Source organism: Chiloscyllium plagiosum, unplaced genomic scaffold (genome assembly GCF_037043375.1).
Source record: "Chiloscyllium plagiosum isolate Xiang-an unplaced genomic scaffold, Cpla_swu_hap1 HiC_scaffold_15, whole genome shotgun sequence".
In the NCBI taxonomy this organism is placed as follows: Eukaryota; Metazoa; Chordata; class Chondrichthyes; order Orectolobiformes; family Hemiscylliidae; genus Chiloscyllium; species Chiloscyllium plagiosum.
In genome coordinates, this window is record NW_028270153.1 from 6,795,478 (window position 1) to 6,818,745 (window position 23,268).

Sequence of the window (23,268 nt, forward strand, 5' to 3'; positions counted from 1 at the left end):
CTGCTCTGTGTTTGACAGATCTGTTCAATGCGATTGACAGATCTGTTCTATGTGTTTGACAGATCTGTTCTGTGTGTTTGTCAGTTTTGCTCTCTGTGTTTGACAGATCTGTTCTGTGTGTTTGTCAGTTCTGTTCTATGTGTTTGACAGATCTGTTCCGTGTGTTTGACAGATCTGTTCTATGTCTTTGCCAGATCAGTTCAATTTGTTTGATAGAACTGCTCTGTGTTTGACAGATCTGTTCAATGCGATTGACAGATCTGTTCTATGTGTTTGACAGATCTGTTCTGTGTGTTTGTCAGTTCTGTTCTATGTGTTTGACAGATCTGTTCCATGTGTTTGACAGAACCGTTCTGCGTTTTTTACAGTTCTGTTCTATGTGTTTGACAGATCTGTTCCATGTGATTGACAGATCTGTTCTATGTGTTTGACAGACCTCTTCCATGTGTTTGACAGAAATGTTCTATGTGTTTTGACAGATCAGTTCCATGTGTTTGACAGATCTGTTCGATGTGTTTGACAGAACTGTTCTATGTGTTTGACAGATCAGTTCCATGTGTTTGACAGATATGTTCTATGTGTTTGACAGATCAGTTCCATGTGTTTGACAGATATGTTCTATGTGTTTGACAGAAATGTTCTATGTCTTTGACAGAACTATTCTATGTGTTTGTCAGGTCTGTTCAATGTGTTTGACAGATCTGTTCCATGTGTTTGACAGATCTGTTCAGTGTGTTTGAGAGAACTGTTCTATGTTTTTGACAGATCTCTTCAATGTGTTTGACAGAACTGTTCTGTGTGTTTGACAGAACAGTTCTGTGTGTTTGACAGATCTGTTCTATGTGTTTGACAGAACTGTTCTGTGTGTTTGACAGATCTGTTCCACGTGTTTGACAGATCTGTTCTATGTGTTTGCCAGATCAGTTCAATTTGTTTGATAGAACTGCTCTGTGTTTGACAGATCTGTTCAATGCGATTGACAGATCTGTTCTATGTGTTTGACAGATCTGTTCTGTGTGTTTGTCAGTTTTGCTCTCTGTGTTTGACAGATCTGTTCTGTGTGTTTGTCAGTTCTGTTCTATGTGTTTGACAGATCTGTTCCATGTGTTTGACAGAACTGTTCCATGTGATTGACAGAACTGTTCTATGTGTTTGACAGATCTGTTCTAAGTGGTTGACAGGTCTGTTCTATGAGTTTGACAGAACTGTTCTATGTGTTTGACAGGTCTGTTCTATGTGTTTGACAGAACGTTTGTATGTGTTTGACAGGTCTGTTCTATGTGTTTGACAGATCTGTTCTGTGTGTTTGTCAGTTTTGCTCTCTGTGTTTGACAGATCTGTTCTGTGTGTTTGTCAGTTCTGTTCTATGTGTTTGACAGATCTGTTCCATGTGTTTGACAGAACTGTTCCATGTGATTGACAGAACTGTTCTATGTGATTGACAGAACTGTTCTATGTGTTTGACAGGTCTGTTCTAAGTGTTTGACAGGTCTGTTCTATGAGTTTGACAGAACTGTTCTATGTGTTTGACAGGTCTGTTCTATGTGTTTGACAGATCTGTTCTATGTGTTTGACAGAACTTTTCTATATGTTAGACTGGTCTGTTCTATGTGTTTGACAGAACGTTTGTATGTGTTTGACAGGTCTGTTCTATGTGTCTGACTGAACCATTCTATGTGTTTGACAGGTCTGTTCTATGTGTTTGACAGATCTGTTCTATGTTTTTGACAGAACTGTTCTATGTGTTTGACAGAACTGCTTTACGTGTTTAACAGTTCTGTTCTCTGTGTTTGACAGATCTGTTCCATGTGTTTGACAGATCTGTTCTATGTGTTTGACAGATCTGTTCTATGTGTTTGACAGATCTGTTCTGTGTGTTTCACTGAACTGTTCCATGTGTTTGACAGAACCGTTCTGTGTGTTTGACAGGAAAGTTGTATGTGTTTGACAGATGAGTTCCATGTGTTTGACAGATGAGTTCCATGTGTTTGACAGAAGTGTTCTATGTGTTTGACAGATCTGTTCTATGTGTTTGACAGATCTGTTCTGTGTGTTTCACTGAACTGTTCCATGTGTTTGACAGAACCGTTCTATGTGTTTGACAGGAAAGTTGTATGTGTTTGACAGATGAGTTCCATGTGTTTGACAGATGAGTTCCATGTGTTTGACAGAAGTGTTCTATGTGTTTGACAGAACTGTTCCATGTGTTTGACAGATCAGTTCCATGTATTTGACAGATCTGTTCTATGTGTTTGACAGATCTCTTCCCTGTGTTTGACAGATCAGTTCCATGTGTTTGACAGAGCTGTTCTATGTGTTTGACAGAACTGTTCCATGTCTTTGACAGATCTGTTCTATGTGTTTGACAGAACTGTTCCATGTGTATGTCAGAACTGTTTTATGTGTTTGACAGATCTGTTCTATGTGTTTGACAGATCTGTTCTATGTGTTTGATAGAACTGTTCTATGTGTTTGACGGAACTGTTCTATGTTTTTGACAGAACTGTTCCATGTGTTTAACAGATCTGTTCCATGTGTTTGACAGAAGTGTTCTGTGTGTTTGACAGAACTGTTCCATGTGTTTGACAGATCAGTTCCATTTGTTGGACAGATCTGTTCTATGTTTTTGACAGATCTGTTCTATGTGTTTGACGGAACTGTTCTTTGTGTTTGACAGATCTGTTCTATGTTTTTGACAGATCTGTTCTGTGTGTTTGACAGATCTGTTCCATGTGTTTGACAGATCTGTTCCATGTGTTTGACAGAACTGTTCCATGTGATTGACAGATCTGTTCTATGTGTTTGACAGATCTGTTCTAAGTGGTTGACATATCTGTTACATGTGTTTGACAGAACTGTTCTATGTGTTTGACAGAACTGTTCTATGTGTTTGACAGATCTGTTCTATGTTTTTGACAGATCTGTTCGATGTTTTTGACAGGTCTGTTCTATGTGTTTGACGGAACTGTTCTTTGTGTTTGACAGATCTGTTCTATGTGTTTGACAGATCTGTTCCGTGTGTTTGACAGATCTGTTCCATGTGTTTGACAGATCTGTTCCATGTGTTTGACAGAACTGTTCCATGTGATTGACAGATCTGTTCTATGTGTTTGACAGATCTGTTCTAAGTGGTTGACATAACTGTTCCATGTGTTTGACAGATCTGTTCTATGTTGTTGACAGATCAGTTCTATGTGTTTGACAGATCTGTTCCATGTGTTTGACAGAACAGTCCTATGTGTTTGACAGATTTGTTCCATGTGTTTCACAGATCTGTTCCATGTGTTTGACAGAACTGTTCCATGTGTTTGACAGAACTGTTCTATGTGTTTGACAGATCTGTTCTGTGTGTTTGACAGATCTGTTCCATGTGTTTGACAGATCTGTTCTATGTTTTTGACAGATCTGTTCTATGTGTTTGACAGATCTGTTCTATGTGTTTGACAGAACTGTTCTATGTGTTTGACAGATCTGTTCCGTGTGTTTGACAGATCTGTTCCATGTGTTTGACAGATCTGTTCCATGTGTTTGACAGAACTGTTCTATGTGTTTGACAGATCTGTTCTGTGTGTTTGACAGATCTGTTCCATGTGTTTGACAGATCTGTTCCATGTGATTGACAGATCTGTTCTATGTGTTTGACAGAGCTGTTCTATGTTTTTGACAGAACTGTTCCATGTCTTTGACAGATCTGTTCTATGTTTTGACAGGTCTGTTCTTTGTGTTTGACAGAACTGTTCTATGTGTTTGACAGATCTGTTCCATGTGTTTGACAGAAGTGTTCTGTGTGTTTGACAGAACTGTTCCATGTGTTTGACAGATCTGTTCCATTTTATTTGACAGATCGGTTCTATGTGTTTGACAGATCTGTTCTATGTGTTTCACTTAACTGTTCCATGTGTTTGACAGAACCGTTCTATGTGTTTGACAGGAAAGTTGTATGTGTTTGACAGATCTGTTCCATGTGTTTGACAGATGAGTTCCATGTGTTTGACAGAAGTGTTCTATGTGTTTGACAGAACTGTTCCATGTGTTTGACAGATCAATTCCATGTATTTGACAGATCTGTTCTATGTGTTTGACAGATCTCTTCCATGTGTTTGACAGATCAGTTCCATGTGTTTGACAGAGCTGTTCTATGTGTTTGACAGAACTGTTCCATGTCTTTGACAGATCTGTTCTATGTGTTTGACAGAACTGTTCCATGTGTATGTCAGAACTGTTTTATGTGTTTGACAGATCTGTTCTATGTGTTTGACAGATCTGTTCTATGTGTTTGACAGATCTGTTCTATATGTTTGACAGAACTGTTTGATGTGTTTGAGAGATCTGTTCTATGTGTTTGATAGAACTGTTCTATGTGTTTGACTGAACTGTTCTATGTTTTTGACAGAACTGTTCCATGTGTTTAACAGATCTGTTCCATGTGTTTGACAGAAGTGTTCTGTGTGTTTGACAGAACTGTTCCATGTGTTTGACAGATCAGTTCCATGTGTTGGACAGATGAGTTCCATGTGTTTGACAGAAGTGTTCTATGTGTTTGACAGAACTGTTGCATGTGTTTGACAGATCAGTTCCATGTATTTGACAGATCTGTTCTATGTGTTTGACAGATCTCTTCCATGTGTTTGACAGATCAGTTCCATGTGTTTGACAGAGCTGTTCTATGTGTTTGACAGAACTGTTCCATGTCTTTGACAGATCTGTTCTATGTGTTTGACAGAACTTTTCCATGTGTGTGTCAGAACTGTTTTATGTGTTTGACAGATCTGTTCCATGTGTTTGACAGAACTGTTCTATATATTTAATAGATCAGTTCGATGTGTTTGACAGATCAGTTCCATTTGTTTGACAGAACTGTTACATGTGTTTTACTGATCTGTTTTATGTGTTTGACAGAACTGTTACATGTGTTTGACAGATCCGTTCCATGTGTTTGACAGAACTGTTACATGTGTTTTACTGATCTGTTTTATGTGTTTGACAGAACTGTTACATGTGTTTGACAGATCATTTCCAAGTGTTTGACAGATCTATTCTATGTGCTTGACAGAACTGTTCCATGTGTTTGACAGATCTGTTCTTTGTGTTTTACAAAACTGTTTGATGTGTTTGACAGATCTGTTCCATGTGTTTGACAGAAATGTTCCATGTGTTTGACAGATCTGTTCTATGTTTTTGACATATCTGTTCTATGGTTTTGACAAAACTGTTTCATGTGTTTGACAGAAGTGTTCTATGTGTTTGACAGGTCTGCTCTATGGGTTTGACAGAATGTTTTTTTCTGTTTGACAGAACTGTTCTATGGGTTTCACAGAACTGTTCTATGTGTTGGACAGATCTGTTCCATGTGTTTGACAGATCTGTTCTATGTGTCTGACAGAACTGTTCTATGTGTTTGACAGATCTGTTCTATGTGTTTGACAGATCTGTTCTATGTGTGTGACTGAACTGTTCCATGTGTTTTACAGAACTGTTCTATCTGTTTGACAGGACTGTTGTATGTGCTTGACAGATCTGTTCCATGTGTTTGACAGATCTGTTCTATGTGTTTGACAGATCTCTTCTATGTGTTTGACAGATCTGTTCTATGTGTTTGACAGATCAGTTCCATGTGTTTGACAGATCTGTTCTATGAGTTTGACAGAACTGTTCCATGTGGTTGACAGGTCTGTTCTATGTGTATGACAGACCTCTTCCATGTCTTTGACAGAACTGTTCTATGTGTTTTGACAGATCAGTTCCATGTGTTTGACAGATCTGTTCGATGTGTTTGACAGAACTGTTCTATGTGTTTGACAGATCTGTTCCATGTGTTTGACAGATCAGTTCCATGTGTTTGACAGATATGTTCTATGTGTTTGACAGAACTGTTCTATGTGTTTGACAGATCTGTTCAATGTGTTTGACAGAACTGTTCTGTGTGTTTGACAGAACAGTTCTGTGTGTTTGACAGATCTGTTCTATGTGTTTGACAGAAGTGTTCTATGTGTTTGACAGAACTGTTCCATGTGTTTGACAGATCAGTTCCATGTATTTGACAGATCTGTTCTATGTGTTTGACAGATCTCTTCCATGTGTTTGACAGATCAGTTCCATGTGTTTGACAGAGCTGTTCTATGTGTTTGACAGAACTGTTCCATGTCTTTGACAGATCTGTTCTATGTGTTTGACAGAGCTGTTCCATGTGTATGTCAGAACTGTTTTATGTGTTTGACAGATCTGTTCTATGTGTTTGACAGATCTGTTCTATGTGTTTGACAGATCTGTTCTATATGTTTGACAGAACTGTTTGATGTGTTTGACAGATCTGTTCTATGTGTTTGATAGAACTGTTCTATGTGTTTGACGGAACTGTTCTATGTTTTTGACAGAACTGTTCCATGTGTTTAACAGATCTGTTCCATGTGTTTGACAGAAGTGTTCTGTGTGTTTGACAGAACTGTTCCATGTGTTTGACAGATCAGTTCCATTTGTTGGACAGATCTGTTCCATGTTTTTGACAGATCTGTTCTATGTGTTTGACGGAACTGTTCTTTGTGTTTGACAGATCTGTTCTATGTTTTTGACAGATCTGTTCTGTGTGTTTGACAGATCTGTTCCATGTGTTTCACAGATCTGTTCCATGTGTTTGACAGAACTGTTCCATGTGTTTGACAGAACTGTTCTATGTGTTTGACAGATCTGTTCCATGTGTTTGACAGATCTGTTCTATGTTTTTGACAGATCTGTTCTATGTGTTTGACAGATCTGTTCTATGTGTTTGACAGAACTGTTCTATGTGTTTGACAGATCTGTTCCGTGTGTTTGACAGATCTGTTCCATGTGTTTGACAGATCTGTTCCATGTGTTTGACAGAACTGTTCTATGTGTTTGACAGATCTGTTCTGTGTGTTTGACAGATCTGTTCCATGTGTTTGACAGATCTGTTCCATGTGATTGACAGATCTGTTCTATGTGTTTGACAGAGCTGTTCTATGTTTTTGACAGAACTGTTCCATGTCTTTGACAGATCTGTTCTATGTTTTTGACAGGTCTGTTCTTTGTGTTTGACAGAACTGTTCTATGTGTTTGACAGATCTGTTCCATGTGTTTGACAGAAGTGTTCTGTGCGTTTGACAGAACTGTTCCATGTGTTTGACAGATCAGTTCCATTTTATTTGACAGATCGGTTCTATGTGTTTGACAGATCTGTTCTATGTGTTTCATTTAACTGTTCCATGTGTTTGACAGAACCGTTCTATGTGTTTGACAGGAAAGTTGTATGTGTTTGACAGATCTGTTCCATGTGTTTGACAGATGAGTTCCATGTGTTTGACAGAAGTGTTCTATGTGTTTGACAGAACTGTTCCATGTGTTTGACAGATCAATTCCATGTATTTGACAGATCTGTTCTATGTGTTTGACAGATCTCTTCCATGTGTTTGACAGATCAGTTCCATGTGTTTGACAGAGCTGTTCTATGTGTTTGACAGAACTGTTCCATGTCTTTGACAGATCTGTTCTATGTGTTTGACAGAACTGTTCCATGTGTATGTCAGAACTGTTTTATGTGTTTGACAGATCTGTTCTATGTGTTTGACAGATCTGTTCTATGTGTTTGACAGATCTGTTCTATATGTTTGACAGAACTGTTTGATGTGTTTGAGAGATCTGTTCTATGTGTTTGATAGAACTGTTCTATGTGTTTGACTGAACTGTTCTATGTTTTTGACAGAACTGTTCCATGTGTTTAACAGATCTGTTCCATGTGTTTGACAGAAGTGTTCTGTGTGTTTGACAGAACTGTTCCATGTGTTTGACAGATCAGTTCCATGTGTTGGACAGATGAGTTCCATGTGTTTGACAGAAGTGTTCTATGTGTTTGACAGAACTGTTGCATGTGTTTGACAGATCGGTTCCATGTATTTGACAGATCTGTTCTATGTGTTTGACAGATCTCTTCCATGTGTTTGTCAGATCAGTTCCATGTGTTTGACAGAGCTGTTCTATGTGTTTGACAGAACTGTTCCATGTCTTTGACAGATCTGTTCTATGTGTTTGACAGAACTCTTCCATGTGTATGTCAGAACTGTTTTATGTGTTTGACAGATCTGTTCCATGTGTTTGACAGAACTGTTCTATGTATTTAATAGATCAGTTCGATGTGTTTGACAGATCAGTTCCATTTGTTTGACAGAACTGTTACATGTGTTTTACTGATCTGTTTTATGTGTTTGACAGAACTGTTACATGTGTTTGACAGATCAGTTCCATGTGTTTGACAGAACTGTTACATGTGTTTTACTGATCTGTTTTATGTGTTTGACAGAACTGTTACATGTGTTTGACAGATCATTTCCAAGTGTTTGATAGATCTATTCTATGTGCTTGACAGAACTGTTCCATGTGTTTGACAGATCTGTTCTTTGTGTTTTACAAAACTGTTTGATGTGTTTGACAGATCTGTTCCATGTGTTTGACAGAAATGTTCCATGTGTTTGACAGATCTGTTCTATGTTTTTGACATATCTGTTCTATGGTTTTGACAAAACTGTTTCATGTGTTTGACAGAAGTGTTCTATGTGTTTGACAGGTCTGCTCTATGGGTTTGACAGAATGTTTTTTTCTGTTTGACAGAACTGTTCTATGGGTTTCACAGAACTGTTCTATGTGTTTGACAGAACTGTTCTATGTGTTGGACAGATCTGTTCCATGTGTTTGACAGATCTGTTCTATGTGTCTGACAGAACTGTTCTATGTGTTTGACAGATCTGTTCTATGTGTTTGACAGATCTGTTCTATGTGTGTGAATGAACTGTTCCATGTGTTTGACAGAACTGTTCTATCTGTTTGACAGGACTGTTGTATGTGCTTGACAGATCTGTTCCATGTGTTTGACAGAACTCTTCCATGTGTTTGACAGATCTGTTCCATGTATTTGACAGAAGTGTTCTATGTGATTCACAGAACTGTTCCATGTGTTTGACAGATCAGTTCCATGTGTTTGACAGATCTGTTCTATGTGTTTGACAGATCTCTTCTATGTGTTTGACAGATCTGTTCTATGTGTTTGACAGATCAGTTCCACGTGTTTGACAGATCTGTTCTATGAGTTTGACAGAACTGTTCCATGTGGTTGACAGGTCTGTTCTATGTGTATGACAGACCTCTTCCATGTGTTTGACAGAACTGTTCTATGTGTTTTGACAGATCAGTTCCATGTGTTTGACAGATCTGTTCGATGTGTTTGACAGAACTGTTCTATGTGTTTGACAGATCTGTTCCATGTGTTTGACAGATCAGTTCCACGTGTTTGACAGATATGTTCTATGTGTTTGACAGAAATGTTCTATGTCTTTGACAGAACTGTTCTATGTGTTTGTCAGGTCTGTTCAATGTGTTTGACAGATCTGTTCCATGTGTTTGACAGATCTGTTCCATGTGTTTGACAGAACTGTTCTATGTGTTTGACAGATCTGTTCAATGTGTTTGACAGAACTGTTCTGTGTGTTTGACAGAACAGTTCTGTGTGTTTGACAGATCTGTTCTATGTGTTTGACAGAACTGTTCTGTGTGTTTGACAGATCTGTTCCACGTGTTTGACAGATCTGTTCCATGTGTTTGACAGATCTGTTCTATGTGTTTGCCAGATCAGTTCAATTTGTTTGATAGAACTGCTCTGTGTTTGACAGATCTGTTCAATGCGATTGACAGATCTGTTCTATGTGTTTGACAGATCTGTTCTGTGTGTTTGTCAGTTTTGCTCTCTGTGTTTGACAGATCTGTTCTGTGTGTTTGTCAGTTCTGTTCTATGTGTTTGACAGATCTGTTCCACGTGTTTGACAGATCTGTTCTATGTCTTTGCCAGATCAGTTCAATTTGTTTGATAGAACTGCTCTGTGTTTGACAGATCTGTTCAATGCGATTGACAGATCTGTTCTATGTGTTTGACAGATCTGTTCTGTGTGTTTGTCAGTTCTGTTCTATGTGTTTGACAGATCTGTTCCATGTGTTTGACAGAACTGTTCTGTGTTTTTTACAGTTCTGTTCTATGTGTTTGACAGATCTGTTCCATGTGATTGACAGATCTGTTCTATGTGTTTGACAGACCTCTTCCATGTGTTTGACAGAAATGTTCTATGTGTTTTGACAGATCAGTTCCATGTGTTTGACAGATCTGTTCGATGTGTTTGACAGAACTGTTCTATGTGTTTGACAGATCAGTTCCATGTGTTTGACAGATCAGTTCCATGTGTTTGACAGATATGTTCTATGTGTTTGACAGAAATGTTCTATGTCTTTGACAGAACTATTCTATGTGTTTGTCAGGTCTGTTCAATGTGTTTGACAGATCTGTTCCATGTGTTTGACAGATCTGTTCCATGTGTTTGACAGAACTGTTCTATGTGTTTGACAGATCTGTTCAATGTGTTTGACAGAACTGTTCTGTGTGTTTGACAGAACAGTTCTGTGTGTTTGACAGATCTGTTCTATGTGTTTGACAGAACTGTTCTGTGTGTTTGACAGATCTGTTCCACGTGTTTGACAGATCTGTTCTATGTGTTTGCCAGATCAGTTCAATTTGTTTGATAGAACTGCTCTGTGTTTGACAGATCTGTTCAATGCGATTGACAGATCTGTTCTATGTGTTTGACAGATCTGTTCTGTGTGTTTGTCAGTTTTGCTCTCTGTGTTTGACAGATCTGTTATGTGTGTTTGTCAGTTCTGTTCTATGTGTTTGACAGATCTGTTCCATGTGTTTGACAGAACTGTTCCATGTGATTGACAGAACTGTTCTATGTGTTTGACAGATCTGTTCTAAGTGGTTGACAGGTCTGTTCTATGAGTTTGACAGAACTGTTCTATGTGTTTGACAGGTCTGTTCTATGTGTTTGACAGATCTGTTCTATGTGTTTGACAGGTCTGTTCTATGAGTTTGACAGAACTTTTCTATATGTTAGACTGGTCTGTTCTATGTGTTTGACAGAACGTTTGTATGTGTTTGACAGATCTGTTCTATGTGTTTGACAGATCTGTTCTAAGTGTTTGACAGGTCTGTTCTATGAGTTTGACAGAACTGTTCTATGTGTTTGACAGGTCTGTTCTATGTGTTTGACAGATCTGTTCTATGTGTTTGACAGAACTTTTCTATATGTTAGACTGGTCTGTTCTATGTGTTTGACAGAACGTTTGTATGTGTTTGACAGGTCTGTTCTATGTGTCTGACTGAACCATTCTATGTGTTTGACAGGTCTGTTCTATGTGTTTGACAGATCTGTTCTATGTTTTTGACAGAACTGTTCTATGTGTTTGACAGAACTGCTCTACGTGTTTAACAGTTCTGTTCTCTGTGTTTGACAGATCTGTTCCATGTGTTTGACAGATCTGTTCTATGTGTTTGACAGATCTGTTCTATGTGTTTGACAGATCTGTTCTGTGTGTTTGACAGAACTGCTCTACGTGTTTAACAGTTCTGTTCTCTGTGTTTGACAGATCTGTTCCATGTGTTTGACAGATCTGTTCTATGTGTTTGACAGATCTGTTCTATGAGTTTGACAGAACTGTTCTATGTGTTTGACAGAACTGCTCTACGTGTTTAACAGTTCTGTTCTCTGTGTTTGACAGATCTGTTCTATGTTTTTGACAGATCTGTTCTGTGTGTTTGACAGATCTGTTCCATGTGTTTGACAGATCTGTTCCATGTGTTTGACAGAACTGTTCCATGTGATTGACAGATCTGTTCTATGTGTTTGACAGATCTGTTCTAAGTGGTTGACATATCTGTTCCATGTGTTTGACAGAACTGTTCTATGTGTTTGACCGAAGTGTTCTATGTGTTTGACAGATCTGCGCTATGTGTTTGACAGAAATGTTCTATGTCTTTGACAGATCTGTTCCATGTGTTTGACAGATCTGTTCTATGTGTTTGACAGGTCTGTTCTATGAGTTTGACAGAACTGTTCTATGTGTTTGACAGAACTGCTCTACGTGTTTAACAGTTCTGTTCTCTGTGTTTGACAGATCTGTTCCATGTGTTTGACAGATCTGTTCTATGTGTTTGACAGATCTGTTCTATGTGTTTGACAGATCTGTTCTGTGTGTTTCACTGAACTGTTCCATGTGTTTGACAGAACCGTTCTATGTGTTTGACTGGAAAGTTGTATGTGTTTGACAGATCTGTTCCATGTGTTTGACAGATGAGTTCCATGTGTTTGACAGAAGTGTTCTATGTGTTTGACAGAACTGTTCCATGTGTTTGACAGATCAGTTCCATGTATTTGACAGATCTGTTCTATGTGTTTGACAGATCTCTTCCATGTGTTTGACAGATCAGTTCCATGTGTTTGACAGAGCTGTTCTATGTGTTTGACAGAACTGTTCCATGTCTTTGACAGATCTGTTCTATGTGTTTGACAGAACTGTTCCATGTGTATGTCAGAACTGTTTTATGTGTTTGACAGATCTGTTCTATGTGTTTGACAGATCTGTTCTATGTGTTTGACAGATCTGTTCTATATGTTTGACAGAACTGTTTGATGTGTTTGACAGATCTGTTCTATGTGTTTGATAGAACTGTTCTTTGTGTTTGACGGAACTGTTCTATGTTTTTGACAGAACTGTTCCATGTGTTTAACAGATCTGTTCCATGTGTTTGACAGAAGTGTTCTGTGTGTTTGACAGAACTGTTCCATGTGTTTGACAGATCAGTTCCATTTGTTGGACAGATCTGTTCTATGTTTTTGACAGATCTGTTCTATGTGTTTGACGGAACTGTTCTTTGTGTTTGACAGATCTGTTCTATGTTTTTGACAGATCTGTTCTGTGTGTTTGACAGATCTGTTCCATGTGTTTGACAGATCTGTTCCATGTGTTTGACAGAACTGTTCCATGTGATTGACAGATCTGTTCTATGTGTTTGACAGATCTGTTCTAAGTGGTTGACATATCTGTTCCATGTGTTTGACAGAACTGTTCTATGTGTTTGACCGAAGTGTTCTATGTGTTTGACAGATCTGTGCTATGTGTTTGACAGAAATGTTCTATGTCTTTGACAGAACTGTTCTATGTGTTTGACAGATCTGTTCTATGTGTTTGACAGAACTGTTCCATGTGTTTGACAGATCTGTTCTCTGTGTTTGACAGGTCTGTTCTATGTGTTTGACGGAACTGTTCTTTGTGTTTGACAGATCTGTTCTATGTGTTTGACAGATCTGTTCCGTGTGTTTGACAGATCTGTTCCATGTGTTTGACAGATCTGTTCCATGTGTTTGACAGAACTGTTCCATGTGATTGACAGATCTGTTCTATGTGTTTGACAGATCTGTTCTAAGTGGTTGACATAACTGTTCCACGTGTTTGACAGATCTGTTCTATGTTGTTGACAGATCAGTTCTATGTGTTTGACAGATCTGTTCCATGTGTTTGACAGAACTGTCCTATGTGTTTGACAGATTTGTTCCATGTGTTTCACAGATCTGTTCCATGTGTTTGACAGAACTGTTCCATGTGTTTGACAGAACTGTTCTATGTGTTTGACAGATCTGTTCTGTGTGTTTGACAGATCTGTTCCATGTGTTTGACAGATCTGTTCTATGTTTTTGACAGATCTGTTCTATGTGTTTGACAGATCTGTTCTATGTGTTTGACAGAATTGTTCTATGTGTTTGACAGATCTGTTCCGTGTGTTTGACAGATCTGTTCCATGTGTTTGACAGATCTGTTCCATGTGTTTGACAGAACTGTTCTATGTGTTTGACAGATCTGTTCTGTGTGTTTGACAGATCTGTTCCATGTGTTTGACAGATCTGTTCCATGTGATTGACAGATCTGTTCTATGTGTTTGACCGAGCTGTTCTATGTTTTTGACAGAACTGTTCCATGTCTTTGACAGATCTGTTCTATGTTTTTGACAGGTCTGTTCTTTGTGTTTGACAGAACTGTTCTATGTGTTTGACAGATCTGTTCCATGTGTTTGACAGATCAGTTCCATTTTATTTGACAGATCGGTTCTATGTGTTTGACAGATCTGTTCTATGTGTTTGACAGGAAAGTTGTATGTGTTTGACAGATCTGTTCCATGTGTTTGACAGATGAGTTCCATGTGTTTGACAGAAGTGTTCTATGTGTTTGACAGAACTGTTCCATGTGTTTGACAGATCAATTCCATGTATTTGACAGATCTGTTCTATGTGTTTGACAGATCTCTTCCATGTGTTTGACAGATCAGTTCCATGTCTTTGACAGATCTGTTCTATGTGTTTGACAGAACTGTTCCATGTGTATGTCAGAACTATTTTATGTGTTTGACAGATCTGTTCTATGTGTTTGACAGATCTGTTCTATGTGTTTGACAGATCTGTTCTATATGTTTGACAGAACTGTTTGATGTGTTTGAGAGATCTGTTCTATGTGTTTGATAGAACTGTTCTATGTGTTTGACTGAACTGTTCTATGTTTTTGACAGAACTGTTCCATGTGTTTAACAGATCTGTTCCATGTGTTTGACAGAAGTGTTCTGTGTGTTTGACAGAACTGTTCCATGTGTTTGACAGATCAGTTCCATGTGTTGGACAGATGAGTTCCATGTGTTTGACAGAAGTGTTCTATGTGTTTGACAGAACTGTTGCATGTGTTTGACAGATCAGTTCCATGTATTTGACAGATCTGTTCTATGTGTTTGACAGATCTCTTCCATGTGGTTGACAGATCAGTTCCATGTGTTTGACAGAGCTGTTCTATGTGTTTGACAGAACTGTTCCATGTCTTTGACAGATCTGTTCTGTGTGTTTGACAGATCTGTTCCATGTGTTTGACAGATCTGTTCCATGTGATTGACAGATCTGTTCTATGTGTTTGACAGAGCTGTTCTATGTTTTTGACAGAACTGTTCCATGTCTTTGACAGATCTGTTCTATGTTTTTGACAGGTCTGTTCTTTGTGTTTGACAGAACTGTTCTATGTGTTTGACAGATCTGTTCCATGTGTTTGACAGATCAGTTCCATTTTATTTGACAGATCGGTTCTATGTGTTTGACAGATCTGTTCTATGTGTTTGACAGGAAAGTTGTATGTGTTTGACAGATCTGTTCCATGTGTTTGACAGATGAGTTCCATGTGTTTGACAGAAGTGTTCTATGTGTTTGACAGAACTGTTCCATGTGTTTGACAGATCAATTCCATGTATTTGACAGATCTGTTCTATGTGTTTGACAGATCTCTTCCATGTGTTTGACAGATCAGTTCCATGTCTTTGACAGATCTGTTCTATGTGTTTGACAGAACTGTTCCATGTGTATGTCAGAACTATTTTATGTGTTTGACAGATCTGTTCTATGTGTTTGACAGATCTGTTCTATGTGTTTGACAGATCTGTTCTATATGTTTGACAGAACTGTTTGATGTGTTTGAGAGATCTGTTCTATGTGTTTGATAGAACTGTTCTATGTGTTTGACTGAACTGTTCTATGTTTTTGACAGAACTGTTCCATGTGTTTAACAGATCTGTTCCATGTGTTTGACAGAAGTGTTCTGTGTGTTTGACAGAACTGTTCCATGTGTTTGACAGATCAGTTCCATGTGTTGGACAGATGAGTTCCATGTATTTGACAGATCTGTTCTATGTGTTTGACAGATCTCTTCCATGTGTTTGACAGATCAGTTTCATGTGTTTGACAGAGCTGTTCTATGTGTTTGACAGAACTGTTCCATGTCTTTGACAGATCTGTTCTATGTGTTTGACAGAACTTTTCCATGTGTATGTCAGAACTGTTTTATGTGTTTGACAGATCTGTTCTATGTGCTTGACGGAACTGTTCTTTGTGTTTGACAGATCTGTTCTATGTTTTTGACAGATCTGTTCTGTGTGTTTGACAGATCTGTTCCATGTGTTTGACAGATCTGTTCCATGTGTTTGACAGAACTGTTCCATGTGATTGACAGATCTGTTCTATGTGTTTGACAGATCTGTTCTAAGTGGTTGACATATCTGTTCCATGTGTTTGACAGAACTGTTCTATGTGTTTGACAGAAATGTTCTATGTGTTTGACAGATCTGTTCTAAGTGGTTGACATAACTGTTCCATGTGTTTGACAGTTCTGTTCTATGTTGTTGACAGATCAGTTCTATGTGTTTGACAGATCTGTTCCATGTGTTTGACATATCTGTTCCATGTGTTTGACAGAACTGTTCCATGTGATTGACAGATCTGTTCTATGTGTTTGACAGATCTGTTCTAAGTGGTTGACATAACTGTTCCATGTGTTTGACAGTTCTGTTCTATGTTGTTGACAGATCAGTTCTATGTGTTTGACAGATCTGTTCCATGTGTTTGACAGAACTGTCCTATGTATTTGACAGATTTGTTCCATGTGTTTCACAGATCTGTTCCATGTGTTTGACAGAACTGTTCCACGTGATTGACAGATCTGTTCTATGTGTTTGACAGATCTGTTCCATGTGTTTGACACAACTGTTCTATGTATTTGACAGATCTGTTCCACGTGTTTGACAGATCTGTTTTATGTGTCTGACAGAACTGTTCTATGTGTTTGACAGATCTGTTCTATGTGTTTGATGGAACTGTTCTATGTGTTTGTCATAACTGTTCTATGTGTTTGACAGATCTGTTCTGTGATTTTGCCAGATCTGTTACATGTGTTTGGCAGAATTGTTCCATGTGTTTGACAGAACTGTTCTATGTGTTTGACAGATTTGTTCCATGTGTTTCACAGATCTGTTCCATGTGTTTGACAGAACTGTTCCACGTGATTGACAGATCTATTCTATGTGTTTGACAGAGCTGTTCCATGTGTTTGACAGAACTTTTCTATGTGTTTGACAGGTCTGTTCAATGTATTTGACAGATCTGTTCTATGTGTTTGACAGATCTGTTCCATGTGTTTGACTGAACTGTTCCATGTGTTTGACAGATCAGTTCCATGTGTTTGACAGATCTGTTCTCTGTGTTTGACAGAACTGTTCTATGTGTTTGACAGAACTGTTCTATGTGTTTGACAGGTCTGTTTTATGTGTTTGACAGAACTTTTCTATATGTTTGACTGGTCTTTTCTATGTGTTTGACAGATCTGTTCCATGTGTTTGACAGAACTCTTCTATGTGTTTGACAGAACTGTTCCATGTGTTTGACAGATCAGTTCCATGTGTTTGACAGATCTGTTCTATGTGTTTGACAGATCTGTTCTATGTTTTTGACAGAACTGTTCTGTGTGTTTGACAGAACTACTCTATGTGTTTGACAGTTCTGTTCTATGTGTTTGACTGAACTGTTCTATGTTTTGGACAGAACTGTTCCATGTGTTTAACAGATCTGTTCCATGTGTTTGACAGAACTTTTCTATGTGTTTGACGGGTCTGTTCTATGTTTTTGACAGATCAGTTCCATGTGTTTGACAGATCTGTTCCATGTGTTTGACGGATCGGTTCTATGTGTTTGACTGATCTGTTCTATGTGGTTTGACTGATCTGTTCTATGTTTTTGACAGTTCTGTTCCATGTGTTACACAGAACTTTTCTATGTGTTTGACGGGTCTGTTCTATGTTTTTGACAGATCAGTTCCATGTGTTTGACAGAACTGTTCTATGTGTTTGACAGATCTGTTCTATGTGTTTGACAGATCTGTTCTATGTGTTTGACAGATCTGTTCCATGTGATTGACAGATCTGTTCTATGTGTTTGACAGATCTGTTCTAAGTGGTTGACATATCTGTTCTCTGTGTTTGACAGAACTGTTCTATGTGTTTGACAGATCTGTTCTATGTTTTTGACAGGTCTGTTCTATGTGTTTGACGGAACTGTTCTTTGTGTTTGACTGATCTGTTCTATGTGTTTGACAGATCTGTTCCGTGTGTTTGACAGATCTGTTCCATGTGTTTGACAGAACTGTTCCATGTGTTTGACAGAACTGTTCCATGTGATTGACAGATCTGTTCTATGTGTTTGACAGATCTGTTCTAAGTGGTTGACAGAACTGTTCCATGTGTTTGACAGATCTGTTCTATATTGTTGACAGATCAGTTCTATGTGTTTGACAGATCTGTTCCATGTGTTTGACAGAACTGTTCCATGTGATTGACAGATCTGTTCTATGTGTTTGACAGATCTGTTCTAAGTGGTTGACAGAACTGTTCCATGTGTTTGACAGATCTGTTCTATATTGTTGACAGATCAGTTCTATATGTTTGACAGAACTGTTTAATGTGTTTGACACATCTGTTCTATGTGTTTGACTGAACTGTTCTATGTTTATGACATAACTGTTCCATGTGTTTAACAGATATGTTCCATGTGTTTGACAGAAGTGTTCTGTGTGTTTGACTGAACTGTTCCATGTGTTTGACAGATCAGTTCCATGTGTTTGACAGATGTGTTCTATGTTTTTGACAGATTTGTTATATGTGTTTGACAGATCTGTTCCATGTGTTTGACGGAACTGTTCCATGTGTTTGACAGATGTGTTCTATGTTTTTGACAGATTTGTTCTATGTGTTTGACAGATCTGTTCCATGTGATTGACAGATTTGTTCCATGTGTTTGACAGAACTGTTCCATGTGATTGACAGATCTGTTCTATGTGTTTGACAGATCTGTTCTAAGTGGTTGACAGAACTGTTCCATGTGTTTGACAGATCTGTTCTATATTGTTGACAGATCAGTTCTATGTGTTTGACAGATCTGTTCCATGTGTTTGACAGAACTGTCCTATGTGTTTGACAGATCTGTTCTAAGTGGTTGACATAACTGTTCCATGTGTTTGACAGATCTGTTCTATGTTGTTGACAGATCAGTTCTATGTGTTTCACAGATCTGTTCCATGTGTTTGACAGAACTGTTCCACGTGATTGACAGATCTGTTCTATGTGTTTGACAGAACTGTTCCATGTGTTTGACAGAACTTTTCTATGTGTTTTACAGGTCTGTTCAATGTTTTTGACAGATCTGTTCTATGTGTTTGACAGATCTGTTCTATGTGTTTGACAGATCTGTTCTATGTTTTTGACAGAACTTTTCGATGTGTTTGACAGAACCGTTCAATGTGTTAGACAGTTCTGTTCTGTGTGTTCGACAGATCTGTTGCATGTGTTTGACAGATCTGTTCAATATCTTTGACAGATCTGTTCTGTGTGTTTGAAAGAACTGTTCCATGTGTTTGACAGAACTGTTCTATGTGTTTGACAGGACTGTTCCATGTGTTTGTCAGATCTGTTCTATGTGTTTGACAGCACTGTTCTATGTGTTTGACAGATCTGTTCCATGTGTTTGACAGATCTGTTCTCTGTGTTTGACAGAACTGTTCTATGTGTTTGACAGAACTGTTCTATGTGTTTGACAGAACTGTTCTATGTGTTTGACAGATCTACTCTATGTGTTTGACAGTTTTGTTCTATGTGTTTGACTGAACTGTTCTATGTTTTTGACAGAACTGTTCTATGTGTTTGACAGAACTGGTCTATGTGTTTGACAGATCAGTTCCATGTGTTTGACAGAACTGTCCTATGTGTTTGACTGAACTGTTCGATGTCTTTGACAGATCTGTTCTATGTGTTTGATAGATCTGTTTTTGTGTTTGACAGAACTGTTCTATGTGTTTGACAGATCAGTTCCATGTGTTTGACAGATCTGTTCTATGTGTTTGACAGATCTGTTCTATGTTTTTGACAGAACCGTTCTGTGTGTTTGACAGAACTACTCTATGTGTTTGACAGTTCTGTTCTATGTGTTTGACTGAACTGTTCTATGTTTTGGACAGAACTGTTCCATGTGTTTGACAGATCTGTTCCATGTGTTTGACAGAACTTTTCTATGTGTTTGACGGGTCTGTTCTATGTTTTTGACAGATCAGTTCCATGTGTTTGACAGATCTGTTCCATGTGTTTGACGGATCGGTTCTATGTGTTTGACTGATCTGTTCTATGTGTTTCACTGATCTGTTCTATGTTTTTGACAGATCTGTTCCATGTGTTACACAGAACCTTTCTATGTGTTTGACGGGTCTGTTCTATGTTTTTGACAGATCAGTTCCATGTGTTTGTCTGAACTGTTTTATGTGTTTGACAGATCTGTTCTATGTGTTTGACAGGTCTGTTCAATGTTTTTGACAGATCTGTTCTATGTGTTTGACAGATCTGTTACATGTGATTGACAGATTTGTTCCATGTGTTTGACAGAACTGTTCCATGTGAGTGACAGATCTGTTCTATGTGTTTGACAGAACTGTTCTATGTGTTTGACAAAACGGTTCTATGTGTTTGACAGGACATTTCTATGTTATTGAGAGAACTGTTCTATGTGTTTGACAAATTTGTTCTATGTGTTTGACAGATCTGTTCCATGTGTTTGACAGATCTGTTCCATGTGTTTGACAGAACTGTTCCATGTGATTGACAGATCTGTTCTATGTATTTGACAGATCTGTTCTAAGTGGTTGACAGATCTGTTCCATGTGTTTGACAGAACTGTTCTATGTGTTTGACAGATTTGTTCCATGTGTTTCACAGATCTGTTCCATGTGTTTGACAGAACTGTTCCACGTGATTGACAGATCTATTCTATGTGTTTGACAGAGCTGTTCCATGTGTTTGACAGAACTTTTCTATGTGTTTGACAGGTCTGTTGAATGTATTTGACAGATCTGTTCTATGTGTTTGACAGATCTATTCTATTTGTTTGACAGATCTGTTCCATGTGTTTGACAGATCTGTTCTATGTGTTTGACAGATCTGTTCTATGTGTTTGACAGATCTGTTCTATATGTTTGACAGAACTGTTTGATGTGTTTGAGAGATCTGTTCTATGTGTTTGATAGAACTGTTCTATGTGTTTGACTGAACTGTTCTATGTTTTTGACAGAACTGTTCCATGTGTTTAACAGATCTGTTCCATGTGTTTGACAGAAGTGTTCTGTGTGTTTGACAGAACTGTTCCATGTGTTTGACAGATCAGTTCCATGTGTTGGACAGATGAGTTCCATGTGTTTGACAGAAGTGTTCTATGTGTTTGACAGAACTGTTGCATGTGTTTGACAGATCAGTTCCATGTATTTGACAGATCTGTTCTATGTGTTTGACAGATCTCTTCCATGTGGTTGACAGATCAGTTCCATGTGTTTGACAGAGCTGTTCTATGTGTTTGACAGAACTGTTCCATGTCTTTGACAGATCTGTTCTGTGTGTTTGACAGATCTGTTCCATGTGTTTGACAGAACTGTTCCATGTGATTGACAGATCTGTTCTATGTGTTTGACAGAGCTGTTCTATGTTTTTGACAGAACTGTTCCATGTCTTTGACAGATCTGTTCTATGTTTTTGACAGGTCTGTTCTTTGTGTTTGACAGAACTGTTCTATGTGTTTGACAGATCTGTTCCATGTGTTTGACAGATCAGTTCCATTTTATTTGACAGATCGGTTCTATGTGTTTGACAGATCTGTTCTATGTGTTTGACAGGAAAGTTGTATGTGTTTGACAGATCTGTTCCATGTGTTTGACAGATGAGTTCCATGTGTTTGACAGAAGTGTTCTATGTGTTTGACAGAACTGTTCCATGTGTTTGACAGATCAATTCCATGTATTTGACAGATCTGTTCTATGTGTTTGACAGATCTCTTCCATGTGTTTGACAGATCAGTTCCATGTCTTTGACAGATCTGTTCTATGTGTTTGACAGAACTGTTCCATGTGTATGTCAGAACTATTTTATGTGTTTGACAGATCTGTTCTATGTGTTTGACAGATCTGTTCTATGTGTTTGACAGATCTGTTCTATATGTTTGACAGAACTGTTTGATGTGTTTGAGAGATCTGTTCTATGTGTTTGATAGAACTGTTCTATGTGTTTGACTGAACTGTTCTATGTTTTTGACAGAACTGTTCCATGTGTTTAACAGATCTGTTCCATGTGTTTGACAGAAGTGTTCTGTGTGTTTGACAGAACTGTTCCATGTGTTTGACAGATCAGTTCCATGTGTTGGACAGATGAGTTCCATGTATTTGACAGATCTGTTCTATGTGTTTGACAGATCTCTTCCATGTGTTTGACAGATCAGTTTCATGTGTTTGACAGAGCTGTTCTATGTGTTTGACAGAACTGTTCCATGTCTTTGACAGATCTGTTCTATGTGTTTGACAGAACTTTTCCATGTGTATGTCAGAACTGTTTTATGTGTTTGACAGATCTGTTCTATGTGCTTGACGGAACTGTTCTTTGTGTTTGACAGATCTGTTCTATGTTTTTGACAGATCTGTTCTGTGTGTTTGACAGATCTGTTCCATGTGTTTGACAGATCTGTTCCATGTGTTTGACAGAACTGTTCCATGTGATTGACAGATCTGTTCTATGTGTTTGACAGATCTGTTCTAAGTGGTTGACATATCTGTTCCATGTGTTTGACAGAACTGTTCTATGTGTTTGACAGAAATGTTCTATGTGTTTGACAGATCTGTTCTAAGTGGTTGACATAACTGTTCCATGTGTTTGACAGTTCTGTTCTATGTTGTTGACAGATCAGTTCTATGTGTTTGACAGATCTGTTCCATGTGTTTGACATATCTGTTCCATGTGTTTGACAGAACTGTTCCATGTGATTGACAGATCTGTTCTATGTGTTTGACAGATCTGTTCTAAGTGGTTGACATAACTGTTCCATGTGTTTGACAGTTCTGTTCTATGTTGTTGACAGATCAGTTCTATGTGTTTGACAGATCTGTTCCATGTGTTTGACAGAACTGTCCTATGTATTTGACAGATTTGTTCCATGTGTTTCACAGATCTGTTCCATGTGTTTGACAGAACTGTTCCACGTGATTGACAGATCTGTTCTATGTGTTTGACAGATCTGTTCCATGTGTTTGACACAACTGTTCTATGTATTTGACAGATCTGTTCCACGTGTTTGACAGATCTGTTTTATGTGTCTGACAGAACTGTTCTATGTGTTTGACAGATCTGTTCTATGTGTTTGATGGAACTGTTCTATGTGTTTGTCATAACTGTTCTATGTGTTTGACAGATCTGTTCTGTGATTTTGCCAGATCTGTTACATGTGTTTGGCAGAATTGTTCCATGTGTTTGACAGAACTGTTCTATGTGTTTGACAGATTTGTTCCATGTGTTTCACAGATCTGTTCCATGTGTTTGACAGAACTGTTCCACGTGATTGACAGATCTATTCTATGTGTTTGACAGAGCTGTTCCATGTGTTTGACAGAACTTTTCTATGTGTTTGACAGGTCTGTTCAATGTATTTGACAGATCTGTTCTATGTGTTTGAC